Source organism: Tiliqua scincoides, chromosome 1 (genome assembly GCF_035046505.1).
Source record: "Tiliqua scincoides isolate rTilSci1 chromosome 1, rTilSci1.hap2, whole genome shotgun sequence".
Lineage (NCBI taxonomy): Eukaryota > Metazoa > Chordata > Lepidosauria > Squamata > Scincidae > Tiliqua > Tiliqua scincoides.
The window spans coordinates 126158998-126177151 of record NC_089821.1 but is presented as its reverse complement, the minus strand read 5'-3'; positions in this window follow the sequence as shown (position 1 = coordinate 126177151).

Genomic DNA, 18154 nt, shown 5'->3' with positions numbered 1-18154 from the left:
CATTGCTTCCACTTTTACTGGGGCACAAGAAACAGACTCATTTACAACACTTTTTCTTCTAGCAAAAACAGCCACCAAGAATTTGTCAGTTTCCTCTTACACAGGTCTTATGCATGACCTCTGAAGTTCAGAGGCAGGGAAGGCTCTACCAAAGTCTCTGTTGCTGTCCATACCGCAGAGAAGAGGTTAAAGAGCTTTCTGTCTGTGTTTTGGCTCATGACGGAAGAAGTCAAGGGATAGAGATGGAGTTGTTGGCCATTCTAGATCTTGCTCCATTCAATGTTTAAACAATGTTAAAAATGAGTTGCTGATCAGGGAATTGTACAGAATATCTCAAATTCAAACCTTTATTGGCATATAATAACAGCATCAACTATCACATTAATTTGACAGAGATAAATTATTTTTGAATACATTTATAGATTATTTCAAATGGGTCTGTCATGATACTTCTCATCCATCAGAAACTTTATCTCCCTCTCCATGACTTCCATTGGACTGTCATTAAATAGATATTTAAGTTTCACAAGATCAGGATGTTCAGTCTTTTTAGCCAGGATGGGCTCCAAATGAGTGGAGTGCATGCTAACATGAATTGGACAATATTGAATATATGGATGAGAGTCTCAATCAATGCCAAGTTACAAGGGCAACATCCATCTGAGGAAGGAAACTTACGATATCTCCCAGAAGTTACTTCGGATGGGATCACATTGACCCTAGCTAGGGAAATAGGACTGCATTTCTTTGGCTTAATCAAAGACTGCAGATAAGTGCTTTTTTCCATATTACCTTTCCATATTACCATATTACATTTTATGAGAAATTTTTTCCCATAAATATATGACCTGAAAAAAAGAAAGCAAACATACAGTGCTGGGGTGGAACAGACCTGATGTGTGTTGCTTCTTTTATGTATGTGTCTGTATAGTTTTCTGTGGGTCTTTCTTTTTTTTAAAGAGTTTGGCTTTGTTAAGTCCATGTCTGATAATTTAGCTGCAATCCTGTCCACACTTTCCTGGGAGTAAGCCCTATTGACTACAGTGGGACTTACGTCTGAGGGGCATGCATAGGATTGGGCTCTAAAGCACTTACAGTCACAGTGGTGTCTCTGAATCTGATCATTCTAGACCTAAATACATGAGATAGGAAGGCTTTCCTGTGGATTTGATTGGGTTCTATGTTTTTTTAAGTGGGGGGGGGATTTCTTGTTCATCAGTTGCTACAAATAGGAGGTTGCTTACACACTGTAGTTTCCTACCTTGCATGCTTCAAGGCTCCAACTTTAAATGTATAAATTATAAATCCATCAACGTAGACAATTATCTTAAGAACACATAGACATTAGACTGCCTTATGTGCAACTGTGTAACTGTTGTCTCCCTATGTTATTTGAAAATAACTTGTTTTCAAAATACCTGTATAAAACTTTCTATTCAAAAGATTTTTTTTTAAAAGATTTAAAATGAAAAAAAAGTTTATCTAAGTAACAAGTAAATCCAAATTTGGTTCTTTAATTTGTGCAGTGTTTGGTTTCAAACTTCTGTAATCTAATTTTGATTGCAAGACTAACTGCCCATTACATTTTGAACCAGGCAAGATTCACATTTGCTGTGAATTTAAGAGACAAATTAGATTAAAGGTGATGCCTTAGCTGGACAATCAATCCCATATGAACCCTCAAGCCAGTTAAGGTTTGTGGAACAGCCCTTGTTCCAGAAAACATCTGTTTGAGAAGTTAAATCTGGAGATCAGAATATCTTGCACTACTTGTGTACCAAATTTTCACCTTTGTATCTTATTTTGATAACCCACACTAATGAGCAAGTAAATTGGCCTTGAGTGATATTGGCCCAAATCCTAACCAACTTTCCAGTACTGGCATAGCTGTGCCAATGGGACATGTGCTGCATCCTGCAGTTGGGTGGCATTCACGGAGGCCTTCTGAAAGGAAGGGAATGTTTGTTCCCTTACCTTGGCGCTGCATTGCCCTTATGCCGATGCTGGAAAGTGGGTTAGGATTGTGCCCTTTCAGATAGAATAGAACAAAATTAAGCTCTGGTTCCATTCAGAATCTCACATCCAGAATCTCTGGATCATTTGCATTCCAGACTTTGGTTTAAAGCTGTTTGTCTCTGTTCATTTTCTATTTGCTGTCTCTGTAGTAAGAGGGTTATTTGTCCCTGGAAATCTAATAATCATATGGTTTGTTAATCTGTGGTTTTACATTCTGGTTTGCTAGCTATGGCAAACCATGGTTTTGTTAGTTCAGACATTATGCCCCAAACCATTAAGTTTTCTTAACCTTAATTGTGTGATGTTCTTCTGAGCCTGAACTGAATTTCATGCATGCATTCTGGTCCTTTGTGATCAGATGTGATCTGGTCCTTTGTGTCTGCAGTTTCTGTTGTGCCCACTAGAGGCCACTGAAGAACTTGCTTAAATGGACAGTCACTCTGACTAGTGTCCCACCACTGGGGATATGAGAACTCATCTTTTTGTTATCAGACATTTCAGAAAATAATGTACCGTTCAGCATATTTTCAAGTTACAGATCCACTCTTTGGAATAGTTAGTGATACCTCTACAAAATAAGATGGATTTAACCCGACAATGTGGTCCAAGATCAAGAGATGTACTGTAGTGAGCTATTCAAAAAAGCAGCCTTGTCAGGTGTCTGTCCATTTAAACATGAACTTGTACTGATTTCAACCCAAAATATACCATTATACCCATCAACCTGCAGTGCCATTTACTGATGCTGTGTATTTTCCTTCAAATAACAAAGTTTCTTGCATTTATATAGTTCTTTGCTGTAACTAAATACACACAATGGGAAAAGGTAGATTGTGAGAAAATTTTATTAATAAAATAATTGATCAATTGCAGTAAACTCTCAAATTAACAGATAATGGGGGCTGTCTGTTAATGCCAAAGTCCATTACATCCAAGTGCATTGCTTAAAACATGTGACTATTTTTGAAGCAGACAACATCCTTTATTTCTGAAGTCTATTAAATTGAGGTCCTTTAAATCAAGGATTCACTGTAGTTCAATGTACTTATTTCAACTATGAATCACAGAATCTATTATGAGTATATTAACAAATTAAACATATGAATAGCTGAATCAGTGCTCTGTAACTTTTTGTCCAAATCTCAAGATATTTTGTTTTCTGGAACGGCTATTCCCAGCCCATAACAATCTTTCAGTATGAATATGCAATCAGGTCTATAGTAAGTTAGTAACAGAAGCCCAGAGTGCCTTACATTGAGACTTGTGTCTGCTTTTCTAGCATGGTGTTTTGCAGCTATTGCTTTACTTTTCTTTAATTGTTAACAGAAGCTGGTTTCTTTCACAGGCAAAAGGCCCCTATAGACAAATTGCTTTGTTAAAACTACTTCTTTAATAAGGGGAAGGCACTCTAACTATGCTCAGAGGCACTGAATCTCTAAGTCTTCATATTTTTTTCTTAGGGTTCAGAAAGAAAGAAAGAGAAAAATCTACTCTGTCCAGGGTTACAGCACATTTACAATCAAAGTGACCATCCTGTTCCTAGTGTCTAGCTGTTGAACCTGTGTTAACTTCCTGGTCTCAACTCTGAAACATTTAATATCAGCAATGAATGTAGTGTCTCTGAGCAAATGCAGAGTCCCTTTCCCTCACTGTTGCCTAATCACAATTTGTAAGCTAAATCTGTGAGTGACTGATCAATCATAAGTCACAGTCATCACAAATATATCTGAGATTTGAAAGGATGACTTTCAGGAAAGTGTATGACTTCTTGAAAAAAAATGTCCCCAATGCTCTCATTTAAAAAAAAAAAAAAAGCAAAACATACAGATGAACGTTATCCAACATTTTGTATGTTAGCACTTTCCATCTACAAATAGTAGGCAAACCTAATGGTTAAATAGAGACTTAGACTAATAGGCTCTAAATCCTGTTGAAACCTGTGTCAAGACTCATTTCAGAGGCATCCAATTGGTCCTAATAGGAGTTGTATGAGCTGTGCTTTCTATACTTCTGCATTCATGAATATGCCCACTGTAAAGCAGTATCATGCTTTCTGAGCAAGGAGGGCGCCCAGGTTCTATTGAAAATCATCTTTCTTTGAAGATGAGATCTATTTACAGAACCAATTTGTTCCATGTATTACTTTAGAGGGCTTTAAGCATGCAGCCCAAATCCCCACAGCATCACAAGTACTTAGAAGGGGGAGGCAGTATCGGAAGAGGCACGTCACCATGGAGATAGATAAGAGCAAATGGTTGTACCATCAAAAGAAAGGAAGAAAGCGAGGGAAAGACACAAATAAAAGGAGAGATCTCATTAAACCCAACACTAATTTTGTAATCAGAGGAATAAAGGTACTGTTGAAAGCCTCCAGCCCTAAGATACAGTACAACAAAGAAGCACAAAAGGTTGCTAGCAGCCAGGTGTAGAGTGCATTTGGGCACACGGTGCTCTGCTTTTCGTCTGCTTCGCTTCCAGATTGTCCAGCATAATGCAGGGAGGGTTGCAGTTATCTATCTAATCATGATATTCAACAGCAGGAAACCTGGCGAATTGCCTTTCCTTATTTTGTTAGGTTGCTGAAAGAAGGGCAACTGTGAGATATGGTTGGGTTTCTGGAAGAGGATCTGGGGAAGAAGTGTTTGGCTCCAGGATCATCAGGCAAACAGAACACAGGGGAAAATCCCATGATTCTTTTGTTGTTGCTATATTACTCTGACTTCCACCCAGAGGCCTTGAGCCATGTTGTGCTATTGTACTCTTTGTGTCCAACAATATCCCCATGTTGGCATCCTTCACTCTTGGAAGACTATGGTATTGCGCTCTGAATAGTGGATCTGGAACAGAGTGTCCTCTCCAGTGCACAAAGCCTGGGTAAGGTAGATATGGAGGATAGACTGTTACCCATACAGCAAATCCCCCCTCTCCACGTTGCTGTAATGGTCCAATAGAAAGGCAGAAGCCAATACGGTTGGTTCCAGCGGCGTCGCAGGAGTTGCCAGAACGTGACTGTGTTCAGCCATGAACTGCCTCAGGGACTCTGGCTCCGGATTTTGCCTCGAGGTTGACTCCTGAAGCCTTTTCCATAACTGGATGTAGCCACAAGGCAGTGGAGGTTTGGGATCAGAGTTTTCCTTCTCTCAGATGAGCTGCCTTCCCAGGCTAACGAGTCCCATCTACCCTGCCAACAATATATGTCCAAATCATACTCCCCTTGTAAAGAGATTTTATACATTGGCAAACTGGACATGGATTTAACTTTAGGTGCACAGGGACCCTGAATTGCCTGGGAGCAGAGGCATGACTGATTATGATTATACAAAAATAGAGAGGCAGAAGGCTGCCCCAGCTGATGGTTATTTAACAGGGCCTTGTTTGAACTGAGTACATATCCCACAATTCTTTGCACTACACTGTCATGTGAGAGTTTAGTGTTCGTGGGGCTTGGTTCTGTTCAAAATGGACAGTGCTGAACCTGACCTCTATGACTGCTAATGCCAGCCATGCCAATAAAACCATCTGCAATGTTTAAGATTCAGCACAGGACATTTCTACTTGGTGGTCCCATTTGTCATGAGAAAGTGAGGGTGCACACCACGAAGGTGATGACTCCCTATTATTTAAAATGAGACTGAATTGAAAGTAGAGGGACAGAAAGCAAAACTTATTTTAGAACTATGGCACATACCATGTCATGCTATGTGTTTTTTCCCCCTATGTGTTTTTTACCCATGCTGCCACCATGACCCTCCCATGCAAATTACCAGAGAATCTGAGCAAGGGTACAGTATGCCCCTAGTAGGTTTAGTAACCAACCAATAAAACTGCATCCTGGCAGCTTTCCAGTTTCTGAAACTTCTCCGAGCTTCCTGTGAAAGATATTTTGCTCTTGATTTCACCAGTCTCTGCCCCTGGACTGCTGAGAAGGGGACAGTATTTTTGAAATCCACAGTTGGCAAATATATCCTAATCCCCAGGTCACTTGTCCTCCTTCAAGCTTTTTCTCCAAACACCCATTCCTGTGCTTAGTCTGAAAATGTCTGACAATATAAAAGAAGTGCAAGTAATACTGTTTAAAAGATTATAATTGTGAATACATCAATACCTTGTCTTTCATCACCTTGACTTTTGCTGCTTTTTTCTCTTGTTCTTGCCAGCACCCAGAAGCAGCCATTGTTCAAAGGGGCTGGATGTTGCTGAGCACCCAGAAGTGGCCTGGGCTTGGGAGAGCTTGGCTTGGGGGGTACAACCTCCCGCAAGCAGCACAGGAACTACATGAGCCTGGGTGAGCGGCTCTGCCATTTCCCACCCACTTCATGGCAAACTGGGTAGGAGGCTTTGCCTTCCAAGCCAAGCACCACACAGGCCACTTCCAGGTGCTTGGTAATGTGAAACAACATCCAGCCCCTTTAAACAAAACAAAAAGGTAGCAGACATTTGCCAATTTTTGACTGTAATATGATTACAGAGAATGCAAATAAGGTAACTATTATTGTGCCAGCAAGATAAGAGTGTTTAATTAATTGAGTAAACTATTTTTCAAAAAAACAACTTCCTGTGGTACTTTTCACATGTGCACACACATTTTGACTGGGTTGCAACCTGTACATCAAAGAACACTGCTCTAGAACCAGCTCCTCAAACTTAATCATCTCACCCGTCGTCCTCCTTCACTTGGAAGACTCTTCTTTCTAATAACTCTTGAGTCTGCATGCTGAGGCAGGCAGCATTAAAAGGGAAAATAGTTGTCGCATGTAAGGAATTAAACAATGTCAGTTGAGTAAAGAACATCAATAATTTGTCAAGGTCACTGCATGTCGTATCCTTAGACAAAAGCTGAGAAAGTACAGAAACAAAGCTGGTAAGCGCATGTTTACTAAATAACTCTTTGCAAAGCTTAATGGCCTTTTCCTATCCAATATTTCATTCATTCAGCCATTCACAATGGCTTGCAAACAAACACATTGCTGATTTGCTAAATGGCATTCTTTGGCACTGTTTCTTTTTGCTGGGTTTCAGTGAATAAAAGCAATAGGGGGGAGAACCAAACTGGTTTTGTGTAACATTTAATGAACTTTTGGCGCAATCCTTCTAGATTCTTAGGCAGAATTCAGCAAGGTCTGAGGAAAACACTTCTTTGATTTGAATCTGCTGGGATAAATGGGGGGGGGAGAGGCGTAATAAAATTCCAGTGGTAAACATTGTGTGGCATTAATACTAATAATAAAAAAAAATTAGGAAACCAACTATCTGTTGGCACAAGTCTACAAGTATACAACTAACAGTGCAATCCTACCTTGTACTGGAACAGATAGGAGTGTGAAATATTCATTAGATATTTGATTTTCTCTGTAAACCACTTTGTGAACTTTTTGTTGAAAAGCGGTATATAAATACTGTTGTTGTTGTTGTTCTTTCTTCATCTGACACAGTACAGTAGCATTCCTGTTACAATATAAAGGCGAAAGAACTGGAGGGGGGTAGGGAAAAAATATCTCGAAGTATTTGGGGTCTTGTATAGCAGGCAGCAATGATTGCACCTTGGGGGAATATTTACTTTGTCTCTCTGGAAAGTTTGGTCAACAAGTAAGGAATTTGGAAACTGCTCAACAAAACAGCTTTCTGGAGATGGCTCTAAGGTACATGATTAGAAACAAACAAGGAAAGAGTTCCTATATCCTTAATAGTTGTGTAGAAGAGAGAATTGCAGCAAATACAGCTTGTCGTGTCATGTACCAGGATGAGAAAAGCTGTACCTGCCAAAGTCTCCCTTTCTCAACAAGCAAAGATACAGGAGCCCTATAACTTCTTGTATCTGGTGGACCCAGGTGGAGATCCGGAGCACGACGGGCCAATTCGCACAACCAGTATTAATCAATGCAACGTGAACAGTGTGAATGCACTGATGTATTTATTTTATTTCAAAATATGTAAAGTATATGCCACTTTTGACAAAAAGTATACAAAATGGTGTACATGACAAAATAATTGAAAAAAATTGTTCCCTGTTTCTGTGGACAATATGGAATGACGGGGAAAGCTGTCTGCACTGAATTTCTGTCTGTCATGTAGCCCTTAAAAGAACCCTACCAGGAAGAAGAATGTGACAACCCCTAAAACAGTGGTCTCTTGTGTCTGACCACCTTTAAAGGTCAGGGCTCAGCTCTGGAGATTGTGAAGCTGTAATAAAAGTGAACAAGTACTGAGTGCCTTCCACCAGCACCAAAGAAGAGCCACAACCATCCTTAATTTCTGAGGTTGGCATCATGGTTGGCAGCCTTCAGTCTCGAAAGACTATGGTATAAGCCTATAGCACCAGGTATTCCCAGGCAGTCTCTCATCCAAGTACTAACCAGGCCTGACCCTGCTTAGTTTCCGAGATCAGGCATGTGCAGGGTAACAGTTGCTGTCTGAGACTGCAAAAAAAATCAGGCCAGAATTTGTGACTGTCAACCAGCCTTGAGCAATGCCATGACACTGAGCACATTTTAGAAATCCAGCACTGACCATTCCCACTTTGCCTTGCCACCATCTGCCTTCCTCTTAGGACCAAGAGAAGAATGAATGCTGCAGAGTGATCCATTTGTCTTGGCTTGGTCACACTTGGGGAACCTCTCAACAAGCTCCCAACCCCAATTTTCTTTGGGAGACTCACTATGGTGTATTTTAAGACTCCCTCACCCAGGGAAATGAGAAAGAGCTGACAAATACTTAAATGTTAAGTATGGGGAGGGGATATACCAGTGGCAATGAAGAGATGGGGCTTGAAAGCATTTGGGTTCACACAAAGTTTTCAAAAAGGTCATTATGCAGTATGGTAACTTATGGCTTTGCTGTCAGTTTCCATAAAGCCACTTCTTCTAACAAGGCAGCCATGGGTTCGGGGTGGGGGGGGAGAAAAAGAATTTTGTTTTGAGCCATTAGTGAGTCCCTCCCCCCACAACCCTATTAGTGAGCTTTATTAAAGCAACACAGACAAAGAGCAGAGATGCCCTTGTTAATGGAGAGCCTCCAATAATTACTTGGCTCTGCCGTTTCTTTGGGGGGCCTGAATGGCCTTTGAATAATGTTTCTCTTGCTATGGTCGCAGACAATGTCCTAGCAGACTGCTCTAAACGGTGCCAATCCCATTAGCAGAAGAATAGCCTCCTGCTTTCTATGGATCTGGATGTTTGTTTGCAGTGGCGTTGCAATGGGAAGAACTCTGCCCACTGCTTGCTTGCTTTTCTGGTGTGAAGAAGCAATGCCAGGGGAAGGCTTGTTCAACAACAATCTCCCTGTTTAAAAAGACCCAAGCTAAGTGGCTTGGGAAAGACGTAGCCTGCTGGCATAAGCGCTCACGGATGGGAACAGCTCATCAAAAGGAGAAATAAAACATCGCTTATTGAATGTCAAAGTAAAAGTAATTGCTGGAATGGTGAATTCCACTAGGTAGTTTTTTGTTGTTTTTTTCTGTCTGCCTCCTATGACCAGGTCTGATTCTTTCTCCACGAGAGTGCTTCCAAATATTCCCTATGGACAGGAGACATAGAATGCAAAATGTATGTATGCAGGATATAAACATGCTGTATGCTAGTCATTTGTGATAAGGGAAAATATAATTTTTGCAAGGAAGAGCAGAATATAGGCACATAGATCTTTTGCACAAAATCAAAGTCTCATTCCAATGCCATGTTTTCCATCTGGATTCAGAAATCACCTTCAAGCATGACTATGGAAGGAAAAGGTTTCATTGAAATGAGTTATCTAACAGAACATGATTCCTCCAACTTGAACAAATATTCTTCAACCTCCAAATCCGCAATCACTTTCCCTGGCCACCAGAAATGCAAATGGCCTGTAGCCAGTAGTGTAGCTGAGGGGGTCACATGACCCCAGGGGGCACTCTTTCAGAAGGCAGCAGTGCCACCCATGCCACAGCCGCCCTTGTCCTGCCCCCCTCACTCGTCCCCGCATCTCCTCTCAATGCAACCACAGTGGTGCTCCAGTAGCGTCTGGAGGGTGTTTTGAGGCCTTTTAAGGCTTTAATGTCATTTCTGGTTTTGGAGGGAAACAACAAGTGACATTTTAAGGCCTTAGAAGGCCTTCTGAGGCCCTAGAAGGCTTCCCAGGGCCTCAGAAGGCCTTAGAATGTCACTTCCAGTTTTTCAGCGAACCTTATGTGACAATTTAAGGCTTCAGGAAACCCTCTGGACAAAACCCAAACACAGCTCCGGTCGCAGGCAGCCCAGATCAGGGAGAGGCCCTGAAAGGTGTGCCCTGGGGTGGTACACCTTTCAGTTATGCCACCACCTGTAGTGTCTAAGGAATAACTGCAGATTGTTACCATTGTCACTAATATCAATTTAGGACATAAAGGTTGCAATCCTATATACATTTTCTGGGAATAAGCCTCATTGCATACAATTGAGCCTACTTCTGAGTAGGATTAGCACTCACAGGATTGTGCTATAAGTGCCTATCAGCTTGGAAGACAAATAGGGTTACCTAAAATCAAGTTAATGTTAACTTCATGTGTTGGGGAATTCTCTTGGTACCCAGAAGTTTATAATTCATAAATTAAAAGAGTTGTATCCAAACACTGTCCTGTGTGAGAACTGTCTTGATTTGTGGTGATGCCCCCTTCCACTCCCCAGACCCCTGCACCCTCTCACAGGGTTGCAGAACCTCTGGAGCAGATTTTGTTGGGATGCAGACGATCAGAAGAGGAAAACAAAAGAATAAAGCAGTGTTTCTCAAACTGGGGGTTGGGACCCACTAGGTGGGTCACAAGCCAATTTCAGGTGAGTCCCCATTCATATCAATATTTTATTTTTAATATATTAGACTTGATGCTGCCATGGTATGTGACTGCATTTGGGGAAATGTTACATATCTGTACTTTGAACAGGCTACTATGTATATTATTTTAACAATGATAGTCAATGGGACTTACTCCTGGGTAAGTGTGGGTAGGATTGCAGCCTAGGATTGTTAAAAAATTTCCTGCTTGATGATGTCAGTTCCGGTCATGACATCACTTCTGTTGGGTCCTGACAGATTCTCATTCTAAAAAGTGGGTCCTGGTGCTACAAGTGTGAGAACCACTGGGATAAAGGATAACTTTTCCCTTCTCTACCCTTCAGAGTCAAACCCCCTGCTACATAGCAATAAAATATTTTGGTTCAGAACTGACAATCAGCCCAAAACCGGAGCCCTTTAGCATTATACAGCACAGCAGAGGAAGGTACTAGGGTGGGAAAGAAAAAAAGTGCAATTTCTCCTCCTGAAATTTTCCCCAGGCTCTGTGAACCCTGCACAGTATTACAAGGCTCTGTTCCAGGTTTGAAAACAAAAAGAAACCCTTTTGTTGTGGGCTGGGGAGATACTGTATAATTCAGTAGTTCTCAAACTTTTTAGCACTGAGACCCACTCTTTAGAATTTGTTAGGACCCACCAGAAGTGATGTCATTAACCTGGCAGCGATGTGATGGCTGGAAGTGACATCATCAAGCAGGATTATTTTTAATAATCCTAGGCTGCAATCTATCCTCACTTATCCAGGAGTAAATCCCACCGATGTTCACTGTTAAAAGCATATACATATTAGGCTGCAATCCTAACCACACTTTCCTGAGAGTAAGCCCCATTGAACAAAATGGGACTTACTTCTGAGCAGACCTGGTTAGGATTGTGCCCTTAGTCTGTTAAAAGTACAGATCTGCAACATTTCCACAAATGCAGTCACATGCCATCTAGTCTTATATATTAAAAATAAAACACACATTTAAATGAATGGGGACCCACTTGGAATTGGTTCATGACCCACCTAGTGGGTCATGTGGGTCACAGTTTGAGAAACACTGGTATAATATATTGTCTAATAATACTTTGTTTAATACCAAACTTGTGACTGATGTTGCATTCCTAGGCACATTTTCCTGGGAGTAAGCTTCACTGAACACAGTGGGACTCAACAGCGATTTTCAAACCTTTTCATCTCATGACACATTGGTACAAGGCACTAAAATTCTGAAGGCATAACTTTCTTTTTTTTACAATTGACCAGGCACACTGCTAGCAGGAGAACTCACATCCTCCAATGGTCCTACTAATAAATGACCCTCCTCAAACTCCTGTGACATACCAATGTGCCACGGCATTGTGGTTGAAAATTGCTGAAGTATATGATTGCGCTGTGAATGTTTATCAGGCTAACTCTTGAGAGTTAGAGGATTAGAGAGATCCATGCAATGATATGAAATTAAAAAATTTCTCTGATGATAAACAGAGAGGAAAGGGAGAATGACCCACTCTCCAGAAAAATCTCCCCCATTTAGACTTTATACCAATAAAGTGACCAGCCCAGTATTAAGCCCTTTAGCAATATGTTGCATGATGGGGGAAGGTTTCAAGAGGAGGAAAAGGAAGACCAGAAAAAGCACTTCAAGATTCCTGTTGCAGATTAGCTAAAGTTCTGAACAGAACCACTCCTATTAGGGACTGGCTGTTAATGGCAACATTTTGTTGTAAGTCCTCCCTGCCTAATCATTTCCAAACTTGGATGGGTCCATGCCTATAGTGAAACAGAACCATCCAAAAGTAAGATACTACCCTTCGTGACAAATTTACAAACCACCTTTCGCACAAGGGGGAAAAGGACACTTTTTCCCTATCTCACTCACTAGAAAACTCTTCCCTTGCTACAACATGGCAATACCATAAAGTTCTCCAGTTTAGGGTTGGCACCCAGATTGAACCTGAGTCTATGCCACTACATGGCAGTAGGAGCTGAAAAGAAAAACATGGGCTCCCCCCCCCTTTCCTCTCCTGAAACCTCTGCCTACCCTCTGAAAGCCCCAGATAGTACTCGAAGGCTCCTATTCCATACATGTTTCTGGACACAATTCAGTACGTTAACTTTCTTGTGAAGACTAGTCAGGAATCCATATAGGGCCCATATAGGTTGAAATGAAGAGAATCTAAAGAGAACTCTAATCCACCATTCACAAGGCTCTCTCCAGAGATCAGTGGTATGAATGAAGCAAAGCAGAAGTGATGCAATTACAATACCCTATGTTCACCAACATGCCTGTCCTTTTGAATTCATTTTATTCCAAAGGGAAATATGAAATGTATGTAAAGCTATCTTGTGGAAACAGTGGCTGTCATCCTTTTTCTGCTAGGGCTCTTCTGCTTTTAACAGTTGCATGACATGCACACAATCAACAAGTGAAGCATTTTTGAGAAGCAGATAAAATGATAAGGGAAAACTTTACTCATTGAAGTTCTGCCTATTCTTATTCTGAAGCTGTCAAAAGGCACAAGACCTGTCAGGGAAAAAACAAGGACGCATAACACCCATATCTTGGCATGTATATGAATAAGCATTACAGTTGTATTCAGAGCCTTTGAGGATGATACTTAAGGGCATTTAGGACCCAATCCTATCCAATTTTCCAGCGCCAATGCAGCCACAATGCAGGTCTGAGGAGGCTGCAACCTTAAGAAGGTCTTCCTGAATGCCCTCCCACTGCAAAATGTAGTGCATGCTCCGTTGGCATGACTGCATCATTACTGGAAAGTTGGATAGGGCTGGGACCTTAAGCAACTAAACCCTCTGGGGCAAAAACCTTGGGCATTTTCTTTCTTTTTTTTTGAAAGAGCATGCCTCACAAAACTACAGTTCCTTTGAGGGATCTCAGGGCAAATGGTTTAAATTTCTCCAATGCCTTTACCCCTTAATCCACTGCATTAGAATGGCATCCCTTACTCAGACATTAGTATATGCTAGAGCAGTGATTGTCAACCCTTTTCATCTCAGGGCATACTGACAAGTTGCTAAAATTGTCAAGGCACTCACATCATCAGCTTTTTGACAATTGACAAGGCACACCATGCTGCTGGTGGGGGGCTCACATCCCCCAACGGCCGTAATAATAAATGACCCTCTCCCAAATTCCCACGGCACGCCTGCAGACCATTTGTGGCACACCAGTTGAAAATCACTGTGCTAGAGAGACTGATACAAAAAAAACCCCTACCTTGTCTAATATTAGCAGATGGGCAGCCCAATCCTGTGCTCGCAGTGCCCAGGGCTGCAGCGGTGCTGAAAATGGCTGCTGCTGCATCCTGCGTGTTCTGTAGGCAGTACTGGTGGCTCCTTGGGAGAAGGGAACTTTTGTCCCCTTCCCCCAGGTAAGCTGAGTAGCCCCACAATGGGGTTACTCAATTCTACATTGACCCAAAAGTCAGCGCAGAATTTTGAGCTTCTGTGTCAGGCTGGCAGCCCAAAACAGAGGCTCGGGGTTCCACCTCCCTCCCACTCCGCTCCCTCCCCACAGCATGCCTCCTCCTCACCTCCCTCCACTGTGGAACGCCTCCTCCCTGCCTCACCCCATGCTCCCACCTACCTCTCTGCTGCCCGGGAGTCTGCGCAACCACCGAGCAACTGGGCTAGCACCAGTATTCCACCAGTGCTAGGGCCTGCAAACACGCCTGACATAAGGGCAATGCAATTTGGAGGTCAGGGAACAAACATTGCCTTACCTTGAGGAGGCCTCCATGAGTGCCCCCAAATTCAAGTTGCAGCACATGCCCCACTGGCACAGCTATGCCAGTGCTGGAAAGTCAGTTAGGATTGTGCCCTTAGAGAGCTGAATGCAGTTCTCATACTTAGTTATGCCTGTTTATGGCTTGCAATAAAACTACGAACATCTTGTTTTATTTTTAAATTTCATTTGCTGTTGTTGTGACTTTAAAAAATTGCATTTTGTTGTTGTTGTTGTTGTTGTTGCTATAATTTAAAAAAATTACATTTTGTTATTGTGGTTGCAGATTTTGAACTGTAGTGACTCATAGTTTTACATTTTGTTGCAACAATTCACTATAACATCTGTCACAAAACTGTTGTAACAATTTAACACGTTGTTGTTGTTGTTGCAGATTTTGAACTGCACTGACTTCAGTACATGGAAATGTTCTTCGACTTGATGATCTCCAACCTCACAGCAGCGAAGGGGGAGAGGGGAGGATGCAGAGCGATGGCTGCAAACCGGAACCTTCTTGCCAGTTTCTGTTTCCTGGGCTGCCCTGGGGAGGCATTTGAGATGAGCACTGGGCCAGACAGATTGTAAACAGAACTGCAAGAGACTGCTGGATGATGCCGCAGATGTACATTGCTGGGCACTGAAGAAGCAGGAGGAGGAGGAGGGTGAGGAAGAAGAACAAAGGGACCATCACCTTGTGGGGGCTGAATGCCAAGCACTCTGTGAGTCAGGTACATGTTCCCTGTGTTTTTAACCTCTTGATTTGCCATTGATTTGTTGTGCCCCAAATATACAGAGATGTCTGCTGTGCTCCATATATACAGATTATTGTGCCCCAAATATACAGAGATGTCTGCTGTGCTCCATATATACAGATTATTGTGCCCCAAATATACAGAGATGTCTGCTGTGCTCCATATATACAGATTATTGTGCCCCAAATATACAGAGATGTCTGCTGTGCTCCATATATACAGATTATTGTGCCCCAAATATACAGAGATGTTTGTCATGCTCCATATATTCAGTTATGATTGTTGCACCCCTGCGCATATCAGAAGTGGCTACAGTTAGGATGGTTAATCTCAATACTTGTACCCCGTTCCCCTCTTTGAGTTGTGTTTTATGTTGCCTAGACACACATGAACACACAGTTCCCATCTCCTCTGTGTCTTTGATGCACACATGTAAAAGAGAGCAATTTATTTCTTCTATGTAAGAAATATTTTTTTGTCTCCTTAAATTGGGCAAGATTAGGTCATTTGATGGGTGGAGGTCTAGTGCTTCAAGAAAAATTCCACCACAGTAATAGTTGGCTTTTTTGGTAGAAATAGGTAAAATACGTATACTTTAGTAGCTGATGAATACATATGTATTCTTAAGTAACTGATATCTGTTTCTTTTTTGTACCTTTTTTTGTACTCTTATTTCAAGAAACTCAGGGTGGCATACAAGGATCTCTCCTCCTTCCCCACCCCTCTTTTTATCCTCATAACAGTCCTGTAAAGCTGAAAGAGACTGGGCCATAGTCATCCAGTGAAAATCAAAACTGAGTGGGGATTTCAGCTGGGAATTCCCTGATCTTAGTCTGACATGCTAACTACCACACTTGATCTCCAATGCATAGAAGGTGCAGAAGGTGTTCAAATTCTAACAGAAGGTGTTCAAATTCTTGAGTCAGGAGAACTCAGAGAGTTTTACATTTTCCTTTTAATATTATGTCTTCAAATATGATTATTTTTAATAATCACCATTCTTCTGCCATGGAGACACAAGAGCTATTTTATAAGAAAGGGCAGATTCATTCTTTGTTCAGTAGCACCAGTTAAGGTAGCCAGAGTTACTGGGTAGCCAGAGTACTGGACTACTGTACTAGATTGGATTGGGCAGTTGAGTTCCATTGCTCACAGTCATCATCCCTCTGACTTGGTGACCTCATCTCTAGCTGTATCTGTTCCCATTATTGTATGACTTGCAGTGCTGTTTGACTTGTTTGTGCTGAGCTTAGCTGATGCTTCAGAGTTGCTTCTGTGCTGGGAAGAAAAACCACATCTATGCAAGGCTGGTTTTTTTTGTTTTTTTAATAAAGAAACCCAAGGCCAGTGTATTTCTGTTTTAATCAAGTATATAAGCTGTTTGAGAATGAAAGTGGAAGAGATCATCTAGAAATGAAACCTTTGTCTCTCCTTCAAGAATCAGTATGAGATAATGAGGCAGGCCATGGAGGCATTTTTTGGGTACAGATTGGGGGTATGATTCTTTCCATTCCCATCCCTTCAGCTCAGATTTTGGGTGCTTCCTGCCTGGGCAAGAAATAGTGTATTGAGTGGCTCCTTTCCATCTATAAATCCAACCCGTGTGTGCCTTACCAAGTCAAATGCATCCCACTGGCCTGCCATGTGTTCAGCAACCTCTCTCTGCTAGCAGACTCAGGCAGAAACAGTAGGCATATTGAGCCCTGATCAACTTCCATATATGGATGTTAAGCTGCATTCAGCTGACTGGGTCTTGGTGGGGTTGACTTGTGCAGTTCAGATGTTGGTATGGAATGTATGTTTCTTTCTTGCTACACCCTTCCCCTGTGCTGTTGCATAATGAAGTAATATACCCTCTGTTTTTCCAAGGATCTATCCCCCAAGAACCTTCAAATGATCTGCTTTATCTGCTGTTGGCTTTGGAATAAGGGCGGATCCCTCTAATGAAGCCATTTATTTGTCTTCCATTTGTTTTAGGGATTTTCTACACATCAATAGAATGCACAACATTGTTGACTCAGTAGGACCATGTTGCCTGGGGGGAAGGGTGTTGCCCCTGCTATTAGAGGTGTGTGGTAACTTTTTTTTTTAAAAGAAAACCATGGAAACACATTTACTTTATTTTAGGTACAGAATTTTTATCCCGCTTTCTCTCCCTGCTGGGCACTCAAAACAGCAACATCTCCATATAATGTTCATTGTTGGGCAGTAACATGACTAAGGGCCCAATCCTATCCAATTTTCCAGGGCTGGTGCTGCTGTACCAATAGGGTGTGCACTGCATTCTGCAGTGGGGGAGCAGTCACAGAAGCCTCCTCAAGGTATAGGTACATTTGTTCCCTTACCTCGGGGCTGCATTGCGGCTGCACCGGAGCGGGAAAGTTGAATAGGATTGGGCCTCAGTTGGGTTGGGGTTTGATGGTGTTTGTTGAGGAATGTATAAAAGCTTTCTTCACTGCACAGGAAAGCTTGACCTGCCTGTTTCTTACCTTAAGGAAAGTGTAAGGAAAGGTTGCTGTGTCAAAGTTTGAGAATCTTGGTTTTTGGCTATGGGCATCATGTGGGTACAAGCTTTATATGGTGGTGGGGCTACAGCCGAGGAGAGGAACAATGGATTATGTCACCACCTCTAGTATACTTTTCAAGAGCAAATTGAACAATAAACTACCAGTCTGGATGCATTCTTAGGGCAAATGAGAAATGACTTTAATCATGTAATCGGTCCTGATGTGCTTGCTTTTTTTGTAAATAGCATATGTGGGAGGTGCTTGATTTTTACTCTTCTCATGAAGGTTGCCAATACATCCCCCCTCATTCTGGGTAAGTGTCTTCTGTGCTTCCTATTTGCCTGGAAAT